The sequence below is a fragment of the Camellia sinensis genome, chromosome 5, assembly GCF_055761805.1.
Source record: "Camellia sinensis isolate YWXY chromosome 5, ASM5576180v1, whole genome shotgun sequence".
Lineage (NCBI taxonomy): Eukaryota > Viridiplantae > Streptophyta > Magnoliopsida > Ericales > Theaceae > Camellia > Camellia sinensis.
This window is the reverse complement of record NC_138965.1, coordinates 221,490,381-221,512,535: the sequence shown is the minus strand read 5'-3', so window position 1 is coordinate 221,512,535 and position 22,155 is coordinate 221,490,381. Positions and strand designations below refer to the sequence as shown.

At 36.9% G+C, this 22,155-nt stretch overlaps 1 long non-coding RNA gene across 1 annotated transcript; it reads left to right on the top strand.

The window, feature by feature from the left end:
- Nucleotides 1–12,903: 12,903 nt before the first annotated feature.
- On the top strand, nt 12,904–14,629 carry LOC114309852 (uncharacterized). The gene is made up of 3 exons (XR_014329045.1): nt 12,904–13,071; nt 14,009–14,109; nt 14,217–14,629. It is a non-coding gene; the product is annotated as an uncharacterized LOC114309852 (long non-coding RNA).
- The last annotated feature ends 7,526 nt before the right edge of the window (nt 14,630–22,155 follow it).

Below are 22,155 nucleotides of genomic sequence, written 5' to 3'. Positions count from 1 at the left end.
TTTAACTCTTCTTATTTGAGTTTAGAATTGTCTTGGGCGTGTTTTGAACAAGTTGGTTGAGCTTTTGTCCCAACTCTTGTTGCCCAGATTTCTAGTGATCCGCTCAAGCGGGTCTTCTTGCGTTCGAGCGGAGTTTGCACACCTTCAGTAGTTTGTCTGTCTGCAAAAATGTTGCAGATGTGTTTTTCACGCTCGAGTGGATTTCATTACACTCGAGCGGGTCGCACTCGAGTGGCCCTTTTTGCACTCGAGCGGGTGTTCAATGTCTGTAAAAATACTGGAAGAGTGTAATCTACGCTCGAGCGGGTCTTCTTTTGCGCTCGAGCGGGTGTGTTTTGTTTTTGTGTCTTGGCGCTCGAGCGGGTTAAGTTTTTGTGTTTGATGCTCGAGCGTCCTATTCTCCGCTCGGGCGGGTCATACGTATATCAGATCTGGACTGGGTGATTTTAAATCACTTTTGACATACTCTCTCTCTCTCTGTCTTACTTTTCAAAACCTATTTTGAGAGCTTCTCTCAATACATTTCACATTCTCTCTAGGGTTTGATCTAGTTTGAGTGATCTTCCACCCTAGTGCCTTTGTAAGAAGTGTAGAGCTTGGTGTGGGCTATCTATCAATCTGAAAATCTTGGGTTTCGGAGCATCTCGAATTTCTTCATCACCACCATTTGGTCTCATTTCTTGAGGTAGGGATAACTACTCATCTTTATGAGCTTTAACATAGATGTTGAGCTTTTTGTATAAATGGTTTGGATTTTAGAAGTTAGGGTTTGAGATGTGTTATATTGAAAAGATGGGTTTTGTTCTTTTGGCTCATATATATGTGTTTTGGGTCTAAAAAAGAGGTCATTGATGTTGTTGATAGTATTTGGACCTTTGGGTCAATATTGAGAAAAAGGGAAAAAAAATGCCATGTTTGGGTATATTTGGGTCATTAGAGTAATTAATGACATTTATTATGGAAATATGAAATTGAGCTGGAAATAATGAAATTGACTCATTACGAGATAAAATGGTGGAGTTGGAATCATTACTCACTCACCTTTGAAAGTATTGATAATTCATCTATTGGGGCATTTATTATCTGTTTAGAAATAACTGCTTTGGACTATCGGTGGAGGATAGTCTTGATTGTTGTAGACACTGCATGGTGATTAGGTGAATTAAAACTAATCAATTTGAGTATGACAGTTGGAATAATACAACGAATGTGTGTATTGATTGGTCATTGTATATGATGTGCATTTGAATATATGGGTGCTGAATCCTATGGATGAAATTTTCGTCAAATGGCAACTCAAAAATAATTATACATGGGTGCCGAATCCCATGGATGGAATTTCCGTAAAATGGTAATTCGAGAATATCTATACATGGGTGCCGAGTCCCATAGATGAAATTTTCGTAAAATGGCCACAAGAAAATAATTATACATGGGTGCCGAATCCCGCAGACGTAATTTCTGTAAAATGGCAGTTTAAAGTATTGTTGGCATGAGATGTAGTTTCATTTAAGTTGTTTGGCCAGGTTCTGAGCTGTGTTTACAAGTTGAGAATTGGTTAAGTAAAGGATTATGGAACTGGATTGTACTGTATGTTGGTTGTTATGAGTTAAACATTTATCAAATGCTAATGTCTTAGTTATTGCTCATGTTATGTTTAGCATATCTCTATTGGGCGTTGGCTAACCCTATATAGGACCTCATTTTCAAGTGCAGGTGATATGCTGCCTCCAAGGACTTAGCTTGGGAGGTTTTAGAAGCTGAAGGCCTACTTTTGTAATTATTTTGTGTATTACATGTAATTCAAGCCAAGGGCTTATTTTTATGTTTTGAGTTAGTACTCTCCTTTTTGTAACCAAGTGCTGGCTTGGAAAGTTGTAAGCCCGTAGGGCATTTACTTTTGTTTTCAACATGTAATATTTTTGGATTAAACACTCTGATGAATGGAAATATGATTATTTCTCTTATGTTTACGGATGTCACGAATGTATGATTTATGAGTTTATTTTTTAGGGCGTTACAACAATGCTCAATGGACTTAAACCAACCCCAAATAGACCTCTTGCATGCCCAAACAATGGCCAAAATGTGTTGAAACTTAAACACAGGAAGCAAGAAAAGCATGCTCAACTCATGGCTTGCAAGCAAGGCACAAAGCTCAACCCTCAAACGCATTGAAAAAGTGATACATGAGAGAGTATCACAGTGAAACATGCTCTGAAATCATATATCAAATGATGCGATATCATGCAAATAGCCCAAGCAAAGCATGCTAGTGGACTCAAAACACAAAGCTAGTGGAGGGGCTTTACACTATGGCTATACAAAGCAAAGCATAAATGATCAACACCACCCAAATCAGACCTAAAACATGTTAAATTAGAGCCAAAAACATGCTGGAGTGAAGTATACACATGCTAGAATGAAAGGCCAAAACACAAAGCATGCAAGGCTAATGAGCAAAATTACACTACAAGTGCAAGAAGCATGCAAGAGGCAACCAAACCAACACAAATCAGAGTTATGACATGTCAAATAATGGCTAAAAACATGCTTGAACTAAGCAAATTCAAAGCACAAAGACATGCTCCTTTGCAAGGCTACAAGTATGATTACACTACAAATATAAGAAGCATGCAAGATGTGCCCAAGACAACCAAAAATAGAGTTATGGCAGGTCTGAAAAGTCACAAAAATGAGCCTAAACAAAGCCTCTAAGAAGTAGAAACACATGCCCCTTTGGAGGGCCATCAACACATGCAAACAAGAGAAGATGAGGGGGGACCACCCCCACCCATTTGGGACCTCACAACCACTTTTCCACCACTGAAATTCCTCTGAGTTTCAGTGGTGAGAGGGCCAAAAAGAGATGGTCTCAAAGGCCTTAAAAGATGGCATAAAACAAGGCAAAACAAGCCACCAAAGGGGGCAAACCACCCCTAACTCAAACAAAGCCTAAAACAACCATTTTAAACACTTCAAAACAAAAAAAAATTCAGTTGAAAGCTAAGCCAAAAATAGCATGCAAGGATGGCCAAATAAGCAATGAAAATGAAGCTTTAATGAGGATATGGGACTCACCCTTGAAGCACAGCAATAACAACACCACTTTCAGCCAAGAAACCAGCTTTTGAAGCTCCTACAAGACCTTAAGCAACGTCAGCTCCAAGGTAGGGTCTTTGGCTAATAGGGTCGTGTACAAACATACAAAGAAAATACACTTCCAAGCACAATATAAAGAGAGAGAGAGAGAGAGAGAGAGAGAGAGAGAGAGAGAGGGGGAAATCTAAAGAGAATGATATTTTGCTCTCAACAAAATCTGAACCCCAAATAGGGGGAGGGAGCTCCCCTTATATAAGCAATGCAAGCAAAAGCTTGCTTGACAAGCTTAATGCTTGTTGCAATCCCTCCATACAAGGATGGCTCCAATGCCCCACAGCTGGCACCAAAAACATTAGCAAAAGCTGAAAAAAGGCCGTAGACCACTTAGGGTGGTCAATTGACCACCCCACCTAGTCGACCGACCACAAAAAGTGGTCTACAGGGGAGAAAACCAGCTGACAGGGGAGAAAGAGGGTCTACAAAGAGAGGAGAAGGTGGTGGCAGGCTGCAGGCCACTTAGTCTGGTCGACCGACCACCCACCCTAGCTGACCGACCACAAAAAGTGGTCCACAGGGGAGAAAACTGGTCTACATGGGTGAAAACTGGTCTACACCCCTGTTCCACCCTCCAGGCAGAGGGTAACAAGGTTTGGTTCAAAAACAAACCAAAAAGAAGAAAGACAAGAGTCCGCAAGGCAAGACACTCAGCCAAAAGCCCCGAAAACTAGTCTATGGGCCACTGCAAGTGGCCGACAAGAGGGAAAGGTAGCCTACGGGTACAAAAAGTGGCCTACAGGCCTCTGTCTCCCTCTAGGCAAAGGCAACAAGGCATGGTCCAAAAACCAAGCCAAGAGGAGAAAGTTAAGAAGTCCCAAGACTAGGCGCTCAGCCGAAGGCTCCGGAAACTCAAAACGAGCACAACCATGCACAATCATCAAGCGGTCAATCGATGATGTCTGAGTCTTAAGGTCGGTCAAAAATGGGGTGTCTACAGGTTTGTAATATTTAATTAGCTAGAGTTAGTTAATTAGTTTACTTGTAATAAGTAGCTTAGTTTAGTGTAGCTAGTTAGCTTATTTATTCGGACCCTCCGTCGAGAGGGCATATTGTTGTAATAAGGGTGTGTGCTTTGTGTGCATGTCTTCCAACCCCAATTTTTTCTCTCTTTTACTTATCAGCTTTCAATGGTTAGTTTAGGGCATATTTCAATTAGCATACCTTATGCTTGCATGTTTGCATCATTCATTTGTATTGCATGCACCGGGCTCGACGCATCATTCAAACTGCATTGTATTTCAATACTTACTTGAATACGTGTTTCAAAGCATGTTATGAAGTGTTGCATTCATATGCCATCTTAGATAGCTGAGCCTATTTAGTTGCATTTTGTATGTGCTGCATTAGGCATTTTTAATATAGTTAGGATCATGCATGATTTCTAACTAGTTTTCTATTTTGGCTTGGAGTACACTGTGAGTGTTACCCTTCAGCATACTTGCATGAGTGTGAGTGTTGCCATGATAGGATGCTTGCCATGAGGCTATTTGCTTATATGCTAAACTGCATGAATGCCTGTGGATGAAGGCTTTATTACTTGAATTGGAACAATTCATCAAAATGTGAGTTTTAAGCCCACTTCGAGTGGCAAATCATCATGTTTTAAGCCCACCTTGTTTGGAGGCAAATCCGCATTTTAGCCCACTTGAGGGTGGCAAATTCAAACCATTTTCGAAAACAAACATTAAATTGTTTTGTCCCAATTTAGGCAATCTAGTCTATACTTGTATGCTGTGCGCATCACGTAGTAAGTTAGCTAAATAATCAGAATAAGAACACATGTGTTTTCAAAACAACATATCATGTTTAGTAGAGGCCGATCCTTTGATCGGGCGAGCGGGGGTGCTCATTTCAGGACCTTCCCCTCTCGTACCCAAGTTCCTGAGCTGAGGCAACTTTGGTGATGACGGACACATGGCCTTAGGCACGAGTCAGGGTTTCCTAAATTTCTCAAAATAAAATATTTAGGTGGTGACTCTAAAATCTGGCAAAGCAGTCCATGTTTGGCCCTTTTTGATTAAAATCGATTTTCTAAAACGATTTGCCAGATTTGGACTCTTTGATGATTTATCAGTCTTACATTGCACTTTGTGAGATTAGATTCAGAACCGTAACAGGAGTCCGAACTATAGTAGCATGAACCAAATCCGCACCTTGTCCGAAAAGGGGGGCGCGCGGAGAGAGTTCGGGCGGTCTACAATAAGACATGTGTATGGTCGGTTTGTTATTTGTATATTTACATTCTCCAAGGCTATGCTTATTAACCTAACCTCCTTACATTGCTATTATTCACTGAGCCTTACTCACTCCGTTTTTATGTATATTTTTGTAGGTGAGCCATCGGGGACCGACACTAGAATTGTATCGAGGTCCGTCTCTTTGTCAAGCCACCGGGTTACGTCTCCGCGTTGAGGCTTTAATTTTGTATTGGAAAATTTTGTGGCTCATTGAGGCTTATGTAAGTGTGTATGAGATCTATATAAATTCTGTGATTGTACATGTAATTATGGAATTGTATTTAAATTCTTAAATCTAGTTAAGCCAGCATGTATGCACAAGCTCAATGGATGTTATCTTATGTTGATATTTGCTTCCGCTAAGGTCCCGTATTTGAATAAATATTCGCAGAATTTTGTTTGAGGCCTATGTATATGCCGGTCATGGACCAAACTTTTAGGGGTGGGTTTGGGTCGTGACAGTAAAGGTGGCCTCGAACTCCGCAGTAGGCATATTCAACTGCTTGAGCTGAGAAAACTGATCCCTCAACTTCTCTCTCACCGTAGCCGGCAAATACTTGTCCGGGAAGGCTTCAAAAAAGGCTTCCCAAGTCCCACCAATGCGCCCTTGCACATATTTCCACCACTGACCCGCGTCTCCCTTCAGCTGGAAGGACGCCAAGGTCACTCGCAAAACTCCATCTTCGATGCCAAGCATCTCAAACGTCTTCGTCATCTACTCCAACCACTCGTCTTCCGGATTCGACCGGTAGAACTCCCTCTTCAGAAAGATGGCTCTGCCTTAGCTACATAGGCCTGCACTTGATTCTCAGCCCTGAGAATGTCCATAGATTCCCTCAATGGTCCGGCCATTTCACTGGCTAAGGCGCCCATGGCCTGCTAACCTACGGGCTCGGCCACATTGGCCTGACCAACTCCTTCCTCCTGTGCCGAAATTTCATCCGGTATAGGCATCTCCTGCCTCCTAGGCCTACCACGCCTACCACACCGCGTCTTGACATCCTAATAAAGGTAACAACAACATTAGCACATTCACAAATGTGCTGAAGCTAATCCACTCACGTCCTAATACGATGGACAACTGTAATTCACTCCACATAAGCACATAATCACATAAGCACTTACGAATTTCATTTCCGGATAATGGCCGTCCTGTGGCATTGCTAGAGTTCTAGTTAGAAACGGAAGTGATCAAGTGCCATTTCTAATAGGACTCCCAGCAACCCATAGACCCGATCAACATCCTAGAAACTAAATCCCATACCCATAGGGCCACGTAAACATGTTATCACATAAGCACATAACATTATACTTAAGTCTCTAACAAATGAGACAAACCCATTGTGGTACTAACCACTTCCCACGTACCCAAAGTGTTCAAACTCGGTACGCTCTGATACCAAGTTGTAACACCCTCAAAATTCGACATAATCATCCATTCATAAAATCCACAAGACATAGAATAAATGTAACATATTACATTCATCAGAGTGTTCCTTACAAAAATATTACATGTTGCCAACAAAATATATGCCCTACGGGCTTGCAGCTTTCCAAGTTATCACTTGGTTACAACAAAAGAAGTGTTCTAACTCTATACATGAAAAGCCCTCGGCTTGAATATACTTTTAACCAACAAAACAAAATATATATATAAAAAAAAAAAAAGAGTCTTCAACTCCTAAACCTCCCAAGCGAAGAACTTGGAAGCGGCATATCACCTGCACCTGAAAATGGTGTCCCAAGTAAGGTGAGCCAATGGCCAATAGAGATATGCTAAATAACATATGAGAATTAACTAAACATTAGCATTCGATAAATGTTTAACACTTATAAACCATCATAAACTTTTTCATTAATCAATCAACATTGATACCCACATTTCCATTCACTTCCAGTTATTACTCAAGTCAATTCTTTGACATAATTCATTATCATATAAATAATTCAAATGAGACTACAACTCATTCATGAACACTTCAATCATAAACATCATTCATATAATTCCATAACTTTGCCATTTTACAGAACTACGTTTGAGGGAACCTTCACCCAAATACAAATAAGATTTCGGGACTTTCACCCTGGACACTCCGGCCAACTTAATTATCCATGGAGCCCATCCCCTTTCTCCTCCTAAACAATGGAGTACATCCCCTATCTCCTTCCAAACAATATACATATACGATATATTTGAACACATTGTCATATACAATAACCAATTGAATCACATATACAATGTTTACTTACAACCGTTACATTCAATGACATATTCCAATTGATTAGTTTCAATTTACCTAATCATCATGCATTTTCTACAACAATCATGGCTTTCCTCCACCGATAGCCCAAAACAGATATATCTAGACAGATAAATAAATTTCTCAACAGATAATATATCACATTTTTCTTAGGTGAGTGATTCATCAATCCAACTACACCATTTACTCACAATTTCCTCCAATTCCATGATTCTCAAACCAATTTCATATTTCCACATTGTTTTCATCATTTAACAAATAATTTGTATAAAGCACAATTAGGGCATTCTCCCCCTTTTCTCAAACATTGCACCCAAGGTCAAATTCCACCCATTATACCCAAATAGTCCCATTTTCAAGACCTCACATACATATGGAACCCCATAATAGGAAACCCCTCTTTCACATAACAAAACCCTAACCTTAACTTCACCCAAATCTTACACAAGCCCACAATTTATACAAAATGACTAATACTTATGTTAAAACTCATATAGGTGAGTAGAATATCCCTACCTCAAGAAGAGAAGATGAGCCACGCAAGTGATGAACTCCAAAGATAAACAAATCAACTTCTACTTGGATGAAATGGAGATCTTGAGAAGCTCCAACTTTTTAATAAAGGAAGGAGGGTGAGAAGATCGCTAGATCTAGGTCAAAATCAGAAGAGAGAGGGTATTTTAGAGAGAGAATCTCTTAACTTAGGGTTTTGGGAAGTTTTAGAGAGAGAAAGGACAGAAAAAGTGATTTAAAATGTCACTTTCGCGATCTGATATACGTACAGTCCGCTTGAGCGGAGAGTTTGACGCTCGAGCGTCAGACACAAAAATTAAACCCGCTCGAGTGCAACATGGGACGCTCGAGCGCCAAGACACAATAGCAAGGCACTACCTGCTCGAGCGCAAAGAGGCCCGCTCAAGCGTAGAATACACTCATCTAGTATTTTACAGATTTCAGACCGTTGCTCGAGCACAATAAAGGCCGCTCGAGCTCAGACCCGCTCGAGTGTAAGAAGCTCCGCTCGAGCGTGAAAACACTTTCGCAGTGTTTTTGCAGACGCACAAAGTACTGAAGGATTGCAAACCCCTCTCGAGTGCAAGAAGACCCGCTCGAGCGGAAGACCAAAATTCTGGGCGGCAAGGTTCTAGACCAACAACCAACCAACCTGTTCTAAACACACCCAAGACATCCCAAAACTCAAATTCAAAGAGCAAGAGGAGAAAGAGACATAACGACAACATTAAACCATAAGACCTGAGTCCGAAACACCATAAAGGTCGAGTTAGAAACCGGGATCGCTATATTAATTCAGAAGTTATAGCAAACCAACATACATATATCGAATCACTCTACACCAAAAAAAAAAAAAAAAACATTACTCACAATTTGTTTTCTCTACTGCACTTAAGATCAATTATATTTTTTTCGAATTCAGTTTGTTTTTCAAACTGAGGTGTTGTAATTTTGGTTTTTTTTTTTTTTTTTTTTTTTTTTGCTTTTTGCGAAATTTTTGTTTTTGTTATACTCAGGTTCTGATAACCCATTCCCAAAATTTTGATAATTCATGTTTTGCCAATTTCATGTATTATCTTGCCAATCCAAAAAGAATTCATTTTTTTTTTCTTTTCGAAATCTCAAATTCCTCCTGGTGGTTATCTTAAATAAACAAATATCACTTTTGATAACATGCAACGAATGCTATCTTAAATAAACAATAGTATTTGTTGACATGCTATGTTAGCCCATGTTATTAAAAGTCCATCATTTTTTTATAACTTTCATAGAATGCTATGGATCAATGCTATCACTACAAGAAAACTGGGTATATGAGACGGAACTATTTGCGACGGCACACTTGCCGTCTCAAAAAGTCACTTTTTGTGACGGTAGAAAATGCCGTCTCAAAAAAGCAGAGTATTTGCGACGGCACCATTTGTCGTCTCAAAAAAGCAGAGCATTTGTGACGGTACTATTTGCCGTCTCAAAAAATGGGAGTATTTGCAATGGTATTTTCTGCCGTCGCAAATACTCTCATTTTTTTAGACGACAAATAGTGCCGTCGCAAATGCTCTGCTTTTTTGAGACGGCAAATGGTGCCGTCGCAAATACTCTGCTTTTTTGAGACGGCATTTTCTGCCGTCACAAAAAGTGGCTTTCGTGTTTTTTTTTTAGTGAATATTTTTAAAATTTTAAATATTTTTTTTACGAAATTTTTGTTTTTGTTATACTCAGGTTCTGATAACCCATTCCCAAAATTTTGATAATTCATGTTTTGCCAATTTCATGTATTATCTTGCCAATCCAAAAAGAATTCATTTTTTTTTTCTTTTCGAAATCTCAAATTCCTCCTGGTGGTTATCTTAAATAAACAAATATCACTTTTGATAACATGCAACGAATGCTATCTTAAATAAACAATAGTATTTGTTGACATGCTATGTTAGCCCATGTTATTAAAAGTCCATCATTTTTTTATAACTTTCATAGAATGCTATGGATCAATGCTATCACTACAAGAAAACTGGGTATATGAGACGGAACTATTTGCGACGGCACACTTGCCGTCTCAAAAAGTCACTTTTTGTGACGGTAGAAAATGCCGTCTCAAAAAAGCAGAGTATTTGCGACGGCACCATTTGTCGTCTCAAAAAAGCAGAGCATTTGTGACGGTACTATTTGCCGTCTCAAAAAATGGGAGTATTTGCAATGGTATTTTCTGCCGTCGCAAATACTCTCATTTTTTTAGACGACAAATAGTGCCGTCGCAAATGCTCTGCTTTTTTGAGACGGCAAATGGTGCCGTCGCAAATACTCTGCTTTTTTGAGACGGCATTTTCTGCCGTCACAAAAAGTGGCTTTCGTGTTTTTTTTTTAGTGAATATTTTTAAAATTTTAAATATTTTTTTTATATGTACCTTACTTAGATGTATCTAAAAAATAAAAAATTTATGAAAAAATATTTTTAAAAATTAATAAATACATAAAAATACAAAAAAAAAAATGTATTGAATTATGGTATTTTTTTTTGTATTTTTGGTATTTAGTGAATTTTTAAAAGATTTTGGTGATTGTGGTTTTGAGATAGCTTTATATATATACAGTCACAAAATGGTTTGAATAAATTCAACGGTATTTTTCTGTCGCAAAAAAAATTAAAAAAAACAATGTCGTCTTACTCTTTTGATATAACATTTCTCTTTTCATTCATTTTTTCATCTTCCTATCTCTCTGTCTCTGTCTCTCTCTCTTCTCTTTATCTCTTTTCATTCATTTCTCTCTATCTCCATCTCTCTCTCTTTCTATGTCTGTCTGTTTCTCTCTCTCTCTCATTTTCTCTCTGTGTCTCTCGCCTATCTCTCTTCTCTCTATCTCTCTCATCTGTTTTCTCTCTTTATCTCTCTCGCTCATCTCTCTTATCTCTATCTCTATCTCTCTCATTTTTTTTTCTCTCTCTTTCTCTCTCTTTTATCTTTCTATCTCTCTCTATCTCTCTTGCTCATTTCTCTTCTCTTTCTGTCTCTCTCTTTTTTCTGTGTCTCTCTCTCGCTCATGTCTTTTCGCTCTATTTCTCTCTTTTTTGTCTATCTCTCGCTCATCTCTTGTTTCTCTCTCTTTTTCTATCTTTCCATCTCTCTCTTTCTTTCACTCTCTATCTCTTTTTCTGTCTATCTCTCTCTCCCTGTCTCTCTCTCACTCATCACTCTTCTCTCTCTCTCTGTGTCTATTTGTCTATTTGTCTATTTCTCCCTCACTATGTTCGCCTTGCTCACTCTCTTACTCCTATCTTCTCTATTTATCGAGCTCCTTCTCGATTTATCGATCCACTATAAGAAAATACACTTTTAGCAACCACTTTGTCTATCTCTCTCTCTCGCTCATCACTCTATCTCTGTGTCTCTCTCTCTCTATCTCTCTTCTTTATCTGTCTCTCACAAAATTAAAATATTTTTAAAATATTTAAATATTTAAAATATTTAAAAAATTGATTTGAATTAAGTTTTGAATAGAGTTTTGAATTATCTATCTTCTTTATTTATTGAGCTCCCTATCGATTTATCGATCCACTACAAGAAAATGCACTTTTAGCGACCACTTTGTCTCTTTCTCGCTCATCACTCTGTCTCTCTATCTCTTTTCTCTATTCGTCTCTCACTCATCTTTCTCTCTCACTACCCATCTTCTCTACCACATTTACCACTACTGCAAATGCCATTCAACTACCACTACTCTTCTCTTTCTCTCTTTCACTCATCACTCTTATTTCTTTCTCTGTTTGTCTATCTATCTGTTTGTCTGTTTGTCTGTGTGTCTTTCGTTCATCTTTCTTCTCTCTATCTCTCTCATTTGTCTTCTCTCTATGTCTCCCTCACTCATCTCTCTTCTCTCTATCTCTCTCATCTCTTTTCTCTCTCTGTCTCTCTCTCTCGCTCATCTCTCTTCTCTCTATCTCTATATTTTTCTATTCTCTCTATCGTTCATCTCTTTTCGCTCTCTTTCTATGTGTCTCTCTCATCTCTTGTTTATCTCTATTTTTCTATATGTCTCTCTCTATCTATTTCTCTCTCTGTCTCTCCCTATATCTCTTTCTCTCTTTATCTCTTTCTCGCTCATCACTCTGTCTTTCTCTCTCCTCTATCTGTCTCTCACTCATTTCTCTCTCTCACCACCCATCTCCTCTACCACCTTCACCACTACTGCAAACACCATTCCACCACCACCATTACTTCTACTGTAGCCACTTCACCTCTACCACTACCATTACTACTACTATCGCCACCACTCCACTACCACCACTATCACTACTACTACCATTACCTCTCTTTCACCCCTGCCACTCCATTTACACTACCACTACCACAACTTCACCACTAATCTCTTTCGCCATCACCATCACCACCACAACCACCACCATCTTCTCTTATCCACCACCTTCACTACTGCTGCCGCTCCTTTTCCTCTACCACAAAAAATTAGTTCATAATTTTTAGTAATAAAAAAAAATAGGCCGCAGAAAAATATTTTTCATTTACTACAGAAAATTAACTTTTATTTTAGTAAAAATATTTTTCATTAAAATATATATGAAACAAATCAACCTTAATAACGGAAACAGAATAAAAATTATTATTTATTTATTTTTATTATTAAAATATTTATTTATGATGATTTTTTTTCCCCATTTTTTCCATTCCCGCGCCCCAAAATCCCCAATCTCTTTAGAACCAAAAAAAACCCTAAATCTAATTGTCTCCCTCATATCACTCTCTCAGTCGCCTCTCTCTCTCTCTCTCTCTCTCACCCTCTCGTTTATCTTTGCACCGATCTCGTTCATCTCTGCACCGATCACTCTCTCACTCTCTCGTTGTTCATCTCATCGATTCGCACCGATCATCGCACCGCCGATCTACTCACAGGTAAACTCTCTCTCTCAATCTCTGTCTCTGTCTCTCTTTCGGCCCGATGGTTGTTCTATATATATATATATATATATCAGATATATCTCTGATCTAATCTGTCTCCCTCACTCTCTCATCTCATCAGATCAGTCTCATCTCTGTCCCTCCCTCTCTAGCCCCGACAGACTCACACTGTCTCACAGGTAAGCCTCTCTCTCTCTCTCTCTCTCTCTCTCTCTCCCTGATCTCTCATCTCTGCACTGCACTGATTGAATCTGTGTGTGTAATGTCTCCCTCATTCAGTGATGTCTGTAATGTCTGTATGTTAATCTGAATCTGAAATGTTGATCTTAGTTGATCACACTGTGTAATCTGAAATCTGATCTTAGTTGTGTCTCACACTGTGTAATGTTGATCTTAGTTGTGAAATCTGAAATCTGTATGTTAATTTGGGAATGAATTTGGGAATCCCTGATTTTACATATTTTACATATTTGGGAATCCCTGATTTTACATATTTTACATATTTCTACTGTGTAATCTGAAATCTGATCATATCTCTACAATGTACGAGTTTGTGGAGACAATGAATTTGGGAATCCCTGATTTTATTCCTAATTTGTTACAACTGCAGGTGGCAAGGTTGAATGAAGGATTATCACTCTTCGATGCAATACTTATTGTTCCTGTGTTTCAGATTGCTTGGACTTTCTTCTTCATTTGTACAGGATTTGTATACTTTCAGGAATATCAGTCACGGGATTTTCTGTCTCTAAATCTCTCTGTCCCATTGCACGATCATGCGTGAATCTCGACATATGATTTGCATTGGGATAGAGAAACTAAGTGATTTAGAGACAGAAAATCCCGTGCCATGTATATGTAATGTTTTACTTTATGCATTGAAGAATTTGTTTCTGAAAACATGAGATTGAATATGGAAATATTTGAATAGGTTGTGGGTTTCAAACAAAGCAGAGATACAGATTTTGGTGGTTCAGCATGAAGCTCAAGATGGTGGGAGGTGACTCTGCTGGTGTTGTGACAACTTATTATGTATGATTGATGATTATACAGATTATTACCAAATTTGCCCTTAGTAGATTTTGTTTTTATTTGTTTTTGGGAAATAACATGAAGGGTAAAAATGTAAATTTATGCAGATGTGCTCGGAGAACGGGGCGGGGCCGACGAGAGATGAGTTGGATATTGAGTTTTTGGGGAACAGAACAGGGCAGCCGTACCTCATTCAGACCAACGTTTACAAGAATGGAACTGGAAACCGAGAGATGAGGCACCAGCTTTGGTTTGATCCCACTGAGGACTTTCACTCCTATTCTATCCTCTGGAATTCTCACCAGATTCTGTGAGTCTCTCTATTAATTCATTGATTTGTTACTACTATTTTTTTAACTTCAAATTGTCAAAGACTTGCACCATATAATTTATTTCTCTCTAGTCCACATTCCGGGTATAACAGTTCAGCCCAACACATTATGCCACCTACGTTATATTTTTTTGTAAATCAAAGTTTTAGGTTTTGTTGACTTATTAACCCATCAAATATTGTGTTGAAAATTTTTTGTTGGATCTAAAATTGGGTTTGGAAATAGGTAGATAAAATTTGAACTATTACCTTTTAAAAAATATTGACGTGGCGAGCATAAGGTGCTCAAACTAGACATCCAATTCGGGTAGATTACCTTTCTTATTGGCATTCACGAGACAATAATACTACAAACTTACAAAAAATGTGTAGAAAAATATGCAAAATTTGAATTAGATTAATCCTGGGTGTAGCCTATTTAATAATATAATACTAAGGTTTAAATCTATACTACACATTTAAATTTTGAGCAATGTCGTAACATTCCAAGGTGGATGTTTGACCCCTAGACTAATAAGGTTGATAAATACCTAAATAGAATCTAACTCAATTCATAAATGAATTACACCTCCATAACAGTAGCTTAATCTGAGATCAAGTTTAACCAAGCATCAATCTATGGTCAATAAGTTGCTAGTAAGAAATATAACGCAAATCCCTTTATTTTTATTTATGTTTTTTATATGGTTTCAAAGCGCGGAAACAATATTTTCATATATGGGTAAAAGTTTCGTAGATCTTGCTGGGTTCAAAGCACGGAAACAACATTTCCATACATGGTGGATGGTACTCGTGCACACACACGCCTTTCCTCATATGCCATCATAGTTGGGGATAGCTGATTTTTGAGTTGTCATATGAAAATAAGCAAAACTTGGTCCTAATGACAAGGGTAATGCTGGATAATTAATTCAATGAATCACTTATTAATTATAATTTCAAATTTTTTCTTATCGTAATTAACAAAATAAGATGATAATAAAAGGAACAGAAACAACTGTAGTGAGCTCAGCTTTGGTTTGAGACTGAACCAAACCAGATGAAATCAAGTTGTACTTCTTGACATAATGGGTCGGTGTTCTTTCCTGGTTATGTAAAACTGGGACAACTGATTTATTCAAATAATTGGGATCAAGCGAGAGAAATTTGCTCTGGGGCAAATTGAGGTCAAATATCTTGCTCAGTTGCTCCATGTGGACTTGACGGTTAGAGATGTCCATGTGATGGGAATCATGCATGATGTATCCTGTAGAAAACAGTGTTGCACCTTTGATGTTTACTCAATATTAACCCGCTTTAGTTTAGTCTGTTGGCATAGTCTGTTGGCATATGTCCAGTCTTGCTTCTCTTGAATTCACACACATTGGCAGACTATTGATTGTTGCTTAAGCAGGTATTTGGTGCTCTAAGGACAACAATGTTCATATTAGGAATGATTCCTGTATTCATAGGCATTTCTTTGCTGGCACCAGACGAGGCAAAAGGTATAGTTGTGGGTCATGGATATAGTTGTGGGTCATGATTTGTGTATTCATAGGCATTTCTTTCCATTAGAGCTATTAGAACTCCAATATTAGAGCTCTAAAGCATTTATATCGTCTCCCTCTCATCTTTCCTAACAACCATAGATCATAAATTACTGCACAAAAAATACAGAAAATAAAATAAAAATTTAATTTTTAGTGGACACCCTGTTTTTTTTTATTTTTTCGTTACACCTGATTAACTACCATATATAGAGTTAATTGTAATCACATATTAGTATTCTTCTCACAATTCTTTATGATGGACCCTCTGTATGTGAGTTCCTACAAAATAAATTTGTGTATTCTACAATCCAAGACAGGTAGGAACCCTTTAAGTCCAACCCTTCCCAGTCCCATCAGACATGAAAAAATTCCCCAGGTATATTACAATAAGAGTTTATTACACTATTTTGGACTACATTGAATTCCATTATTATTATTATTATTATTATTATTATTATTATTATTATTATTATTATTATTATTATTATTATTATTATTATTTTTTGTGAGCAGGGAAAGTTTTGGTTTCTCCAATTGAGAGATATGCAGTTGTTCCTGATGACAACGTAAGTGTTCTTTCCACAGTCTTCATTGTCTTCATTACTGGTGTTTAAATAGTTAGTTTCTCCAAAAGATTATAATTTGCAACTGTTATTGTCACGCCTCAAACTCGCCCCTAAAAGTTTGGGCATGACCACCTCAGAAACGGACATAAAACCTGATGAATATAACCTATGGGGCCTGAACGGAAGCATATATTAACATATAATAGCGTAACATAATACCCATTGAGCTACCACTACCATGCCAGGATCACAAATTACATAATGCAGATAAATATACAAAGACGTGCATCTGAAGACAGCTATATACATATACATATACATATACATATACATATACATCGATCTTAACAGACATTTAGGGTACAAATTAAAAACTTAGCAAAACTCCATAACTTGAACGATCAACATCTAGGAGCTTAGACACTCAGGGATTGGCAATTGGGTAACAAAAGCCACAAGTTAAGGTTGACCTCCAGGTTGAGTGCCTACAGAAACAAACATAGAATAGAGTGAGTTAAGCTCAGTGAATAATAGCACATAACAATTCAATGCTCAACGTGAATTATAATACATATCCGTGCATTTATCAATAAAGAGAACATATGGTTTATTTATTTCTGTATGCATAGCAAAGTATCTTTTTCAGAAAACTTGTCATATCTTGAATATTTGGGGTTTCATAGTGCATCTAGGCATTTGGGAAAATTATCCAGAAAGCGTATCATATCATAAACATATCAGAAGTTCATAGCATTTTTCTTATTTCAGAAATTACTTATCATATGAAACATTTCGTAACTCAAAATACGGATTTCATTAAACATTGTATAGCATAGTCATGTTCAAGATCATTTATACTTAAAGTATCTTTTACAGAACGGCCTTGGCCCCAATCTTAAACACAGTGGCTTTAAGCCCTTAACAGAACGACATGAAATCCTTAACAAAATGGCATGAAGCCCTTAACAAAATGGCATAAAGCCCTTATCAGAATAGCATAAAGCCCTTGAAACACATTGGCATTAAAGCCCTTGAAACATATGGCATAAAAAGCCCTTGAACATAGATTGGCATTAAGCCCTTGAACATATAGATATATGAACCCAAGAGGTGTCTCACACGGATTCTAGAGGTGACTCACGTCGTAGCACTTAGTTCCGTGCAGCACTTTGTTTCATACCAGAACGGCATAAGCCCTTATCAGATTGGCATAAAGCCCATGTAATGGCATAAAGCCCATGTAATGGCATAAAGCCGTTGTCTTACATGTATGAACTCAAGAGGTGGCTCGTACGGATTCTAGCGGTAACTCGCATTGCAGCACTTAGTTCCGTACAACACTTTGTTTCATACTAGAATTTCATAAGTCTTAAAGACCGAATCATCATATCATGTCTTAGCATAGCATAATTGGAACAGTAATAGAAATAATTCCAGTTTTCGTAGAATACCATTATGTAATAATGCCCATAAGTTTCCCATAGCTTGGTTACAAATTAATACAGGTGTCTCGCAGAAAACTGAATAATAATAATAACAACTGTTAACTGAGGTCACATATATCATTACCATATGCTTAATAAGGACAGAATAACCCACATCCTAACGTGAGTCCCATAAGAATGTTACACATTTGCATGTTTGTCATAGGTTCTTAACGACCTTAGGTCCATATGTATCACAATGGAATAATCTTAGTTTCATACAGATACTTGGTTTAAAGATTAACATAATTCCATATATTCATTCAGAAATGACGTGGTTTGCTTATAAATAACAGAGAATTATTATTCATTATTAACAAAACATAGTCATTTCAAAGTCATACCGATGTATGCCAATCTTTCAACGTTCACATTGACTTTCAATCATCATAAATGTTCGTGTAACATGTTCGTGTAACACTTACAAGAAACAAAGCGTTAGTGATAATAGTTATCAATGATAAATAAAATGTATGTCTTCGTACTATTATTCACAGTGTTGTGATGACGTGCTTGTTCCTCCCGTAGTGTGCCCTGCACACATTCAAACTTACAAATTAGTTCACTTCTCTTTGTTAAATCCTCTCTTGGTTCAATTCACTTCGAATGAATTTTACGCATGTTAATAGGCATAAAATGCAAATTCTAAAAATATCCGAGGGTTCAGCACGCAAAACAGAGAAACCCGTATTTTCCCACATGTGCCGCACGTGCGGCTGGGATCTCCGCACGTGCAGCGGCTGGTCCTGCACGTGCGGCCGGCACGTGCCTTTTTGGCAGAATCAAAACCCCAAATTTGTTCTTCTCCCGCACGTGCGGCCACAACCCCCGTACGTGCGGCCATGAATCCCGCACGTGCGGCGATTCTGCAATTTCAGTCCGAATTTTGCTTCAAAATCACATCCTTTTGGGACACTTCCACAAGGCTCAAATTAACATGTTTAATCAATAAAACATAACCTAAAACTCATGTTAATAGGATCTCCAAATACATACATATCAACCTAGACATAAACTAGATTCTTGATTCTCAAACATAACTAAACTTTCTTATGCATTCAACATCACATATATATGCATGGTGAATTCTACATAATTCTCATGAGAAACAAAAGATAATTTCCCCACATATATGCATAGACAACATAATTGAAAATCATCCAATTTGAAAGCATGTTCCAAGTCCAGGTTGTACAATTATGATGGAATCACACTCAAATTCAAGAGAGGAGTTAGAGAAGCTAAAGAACTTACTTCTGAGCTTAGATCTTTCCAATTCTCTCTAGATTATTCAATCTCTAATCTTGTTGAAGTTTCCCCTCTAGGTCTTCTCTCACTCAATCCTTCCTTGTTCCACTCTTCCCTTCACTTGTCTCCCAAGGGGGTTTTATGAGAAATTCCTAAGTCTTCTTCAAAGAGGCTTCTCATAGACATATATATATATATATATACATATATTGAATAAAGACAAAAATCAATCGTTCAAACATCTGAAATTGAAATTTCCCAAACATGCTCAATATTACATAAAAATTATGTTGATCATATATATATAATCAATTTCAGTTAATTAAGCCCCTAAGGCTTCCAATTTCTGCTTCTAACTTAGAGATGTAACAGATATTTTCCCTTGTTGAACAGATGGATATCTTTAAACATGGGGTTTACTTACTTAGCCTCAATTTCTCATGGAATTTCACAACAAGCATTCAAAAACACAGAATAGGGTCTGAAAATATATTAGAAAACATACACGAGGGTCGGGTTATTACAAAAATGCTTCTTATTACTTAAAATTTACGATGATTCCAAATACAAAAGCAATTTCGGATAATCAGGCTTCCAAGGCCCTCAATTTCTGATCCAAACATTATAATCATAACAGAGATTTTTCTTATCAAACAGATACGCATCCTTAATCATAGGATTCATTTAATTAATCTTAATTTCACATAAAATTTCACAATAAGCATTTGAATGCACAGAACGTGGGATTGATATGATATCAGAAACACATGAGGGTCGGGTTATTGTAGTTATCTATTTATTTGTAGGTCAAAAGGATAAATTTTGCCGAGGGGAAGATCTGATTCTAGAAATAAGGAATTTGGAGCTTGATTTTTGAAATAGGCTCAAAATTGAGATCTTGTTGGAAATTTTTTAATTTTTGTAAGAGCATTTAAATATCCAATGTGCTGATTGGTGAATTTTAGATTTTATTTTATTATTATTTTTTTTTTAGGATTTGGGTGAATTTTATAATTTAAATATGCTTTTATGAACATGTACAGTTTAATTGTTCTTTGTAAAATATTGAATTTGATGGTTTGATCAATTTAAATTTTTATTTTTATTTTCTGTTATGATGTTTTTGTGAATAGAATGTAAATAATTAGCTCTTAGAGAGAGAGACGGCACCACCGTCGGAAAAAATAGAAAATTTTAATATTTTTATTAATTTTGTTACAGGTTTTACTTTTTTGCGACGACATTATACTGTCGCAAAAAATAGAAATTTTATTATTTTTTAATATTTTTTGCGACGGCATTACACTGTCGCAAAAAATAGAAAATTACATATTTTTTATATTTTCTGCGACGGCACCACACCGTCGCAAAAAGTAGTTTTTTTTTTTTAAAAAAAAGACTATTGGCGACGGTATTTTTTGCCATCTCAAATGACATTTTTAGCAACAGTAAAACAGGGCCGTCGCAAAAAAGTCAAGAAATTTCAAATGTTATTAGCGACTGCACGGTGCCGTCGCAAAAAGGCAAAAAATGCCGTCGCAAAACATTAGCGACGGCACTTACCGTCGCAAAAACTCTTTTGCAACCGCTGCAGTTGCGACCCCCCTCTTGCCATCGCAAAAAGTATTAGCGACGGCATTAGGAGTCTTAGCGACGGTATTTTACCGTCGCAAAAAGTCAATTTTTTTGTAGTGTATGAAAAGTATATTGTAAATTTAGCAAGAAAAGTGCAGAAAAATAACCATATAATTCTATCCGAGCCACCACAACATGCTATTTGTGAGGGAAGTACACTCCCCACCCTTTGGGCACACACAAATACTACACTAGACAACAAATGATAGAAATTGAAGGTCCAAACTACTAACAAAAAAAGAATGAAAGATATAACAAAGTCCATGTAGTTTACCGACTCTATTTTTTAAATATATATATCTTCTAAAAGAAAACAGACATGGTGGTATAGACGAAGCCAGATCACGCTGTAACTATTTGAAGAAGTTTCTAACCCTATTTAACTCTTTCAATTTGTAATTGCCAATCTAATTGTTTCCCTCGTGTACACTAAGTGTGTGCCAACACTTCTAGTATATATATAGCATAGGCAATAGTACAACTAGAAAGCCCCCTACAAACACCACCCCATGATAGCAAAAATATGAAAACCAGCACTCCTGATAAAATAAAACCTTAGATGCCAACCAACCAATAAACACCTTAAGAAGAGCAAACGAAAGATGAATATATATAAAAGGCAATTAATTTACCTCTTCTCTTTGTCATTGCCAAATAGAAGATAATCAGAAGGGAGATGACCACAACAAATTTCACCATAACGGCCACTATCCTTCCATGATAAATCTTTGATTGTTGTTGAGATGCTGCAACGAAGAAAACCATGACCCAAGTTCAGCAGATTCAAACAAGAATCATCCATGTAAAGAAAATATATTTAAAAAAAATTATATTTCATTCACAATTTCTCCACCCCTCTTCAATTGAATCCAAAACCTTTGTTTGGGGAGTTAATACTATTTTTACTAATGGATGTTATGATTTTTTTTATCAACAAAAAAAGAATTCTATTAATGAAAAAAATACAAACATATGATATTACATCAATAATGGATGTCATGATATGGTTAAATCGCTTATGTAACAGCATTAAATTAAATAAAAAATATGAAAAATACAAATTTAGGACAAACATAGCATCTTTATTTTTTTTTCTTATTACAATTAATTTTTTCCTTTTATTTACTATTTTAGAGTCAATTGTAATTCAAAAATTAAATAAAAAAATAAATTTTAATTTTTTAAAATTGGATAAATGGAATTAGAGTTAAGCAATCCAGTACAAATTTGTTTTATAGAACTTAATTAATAAA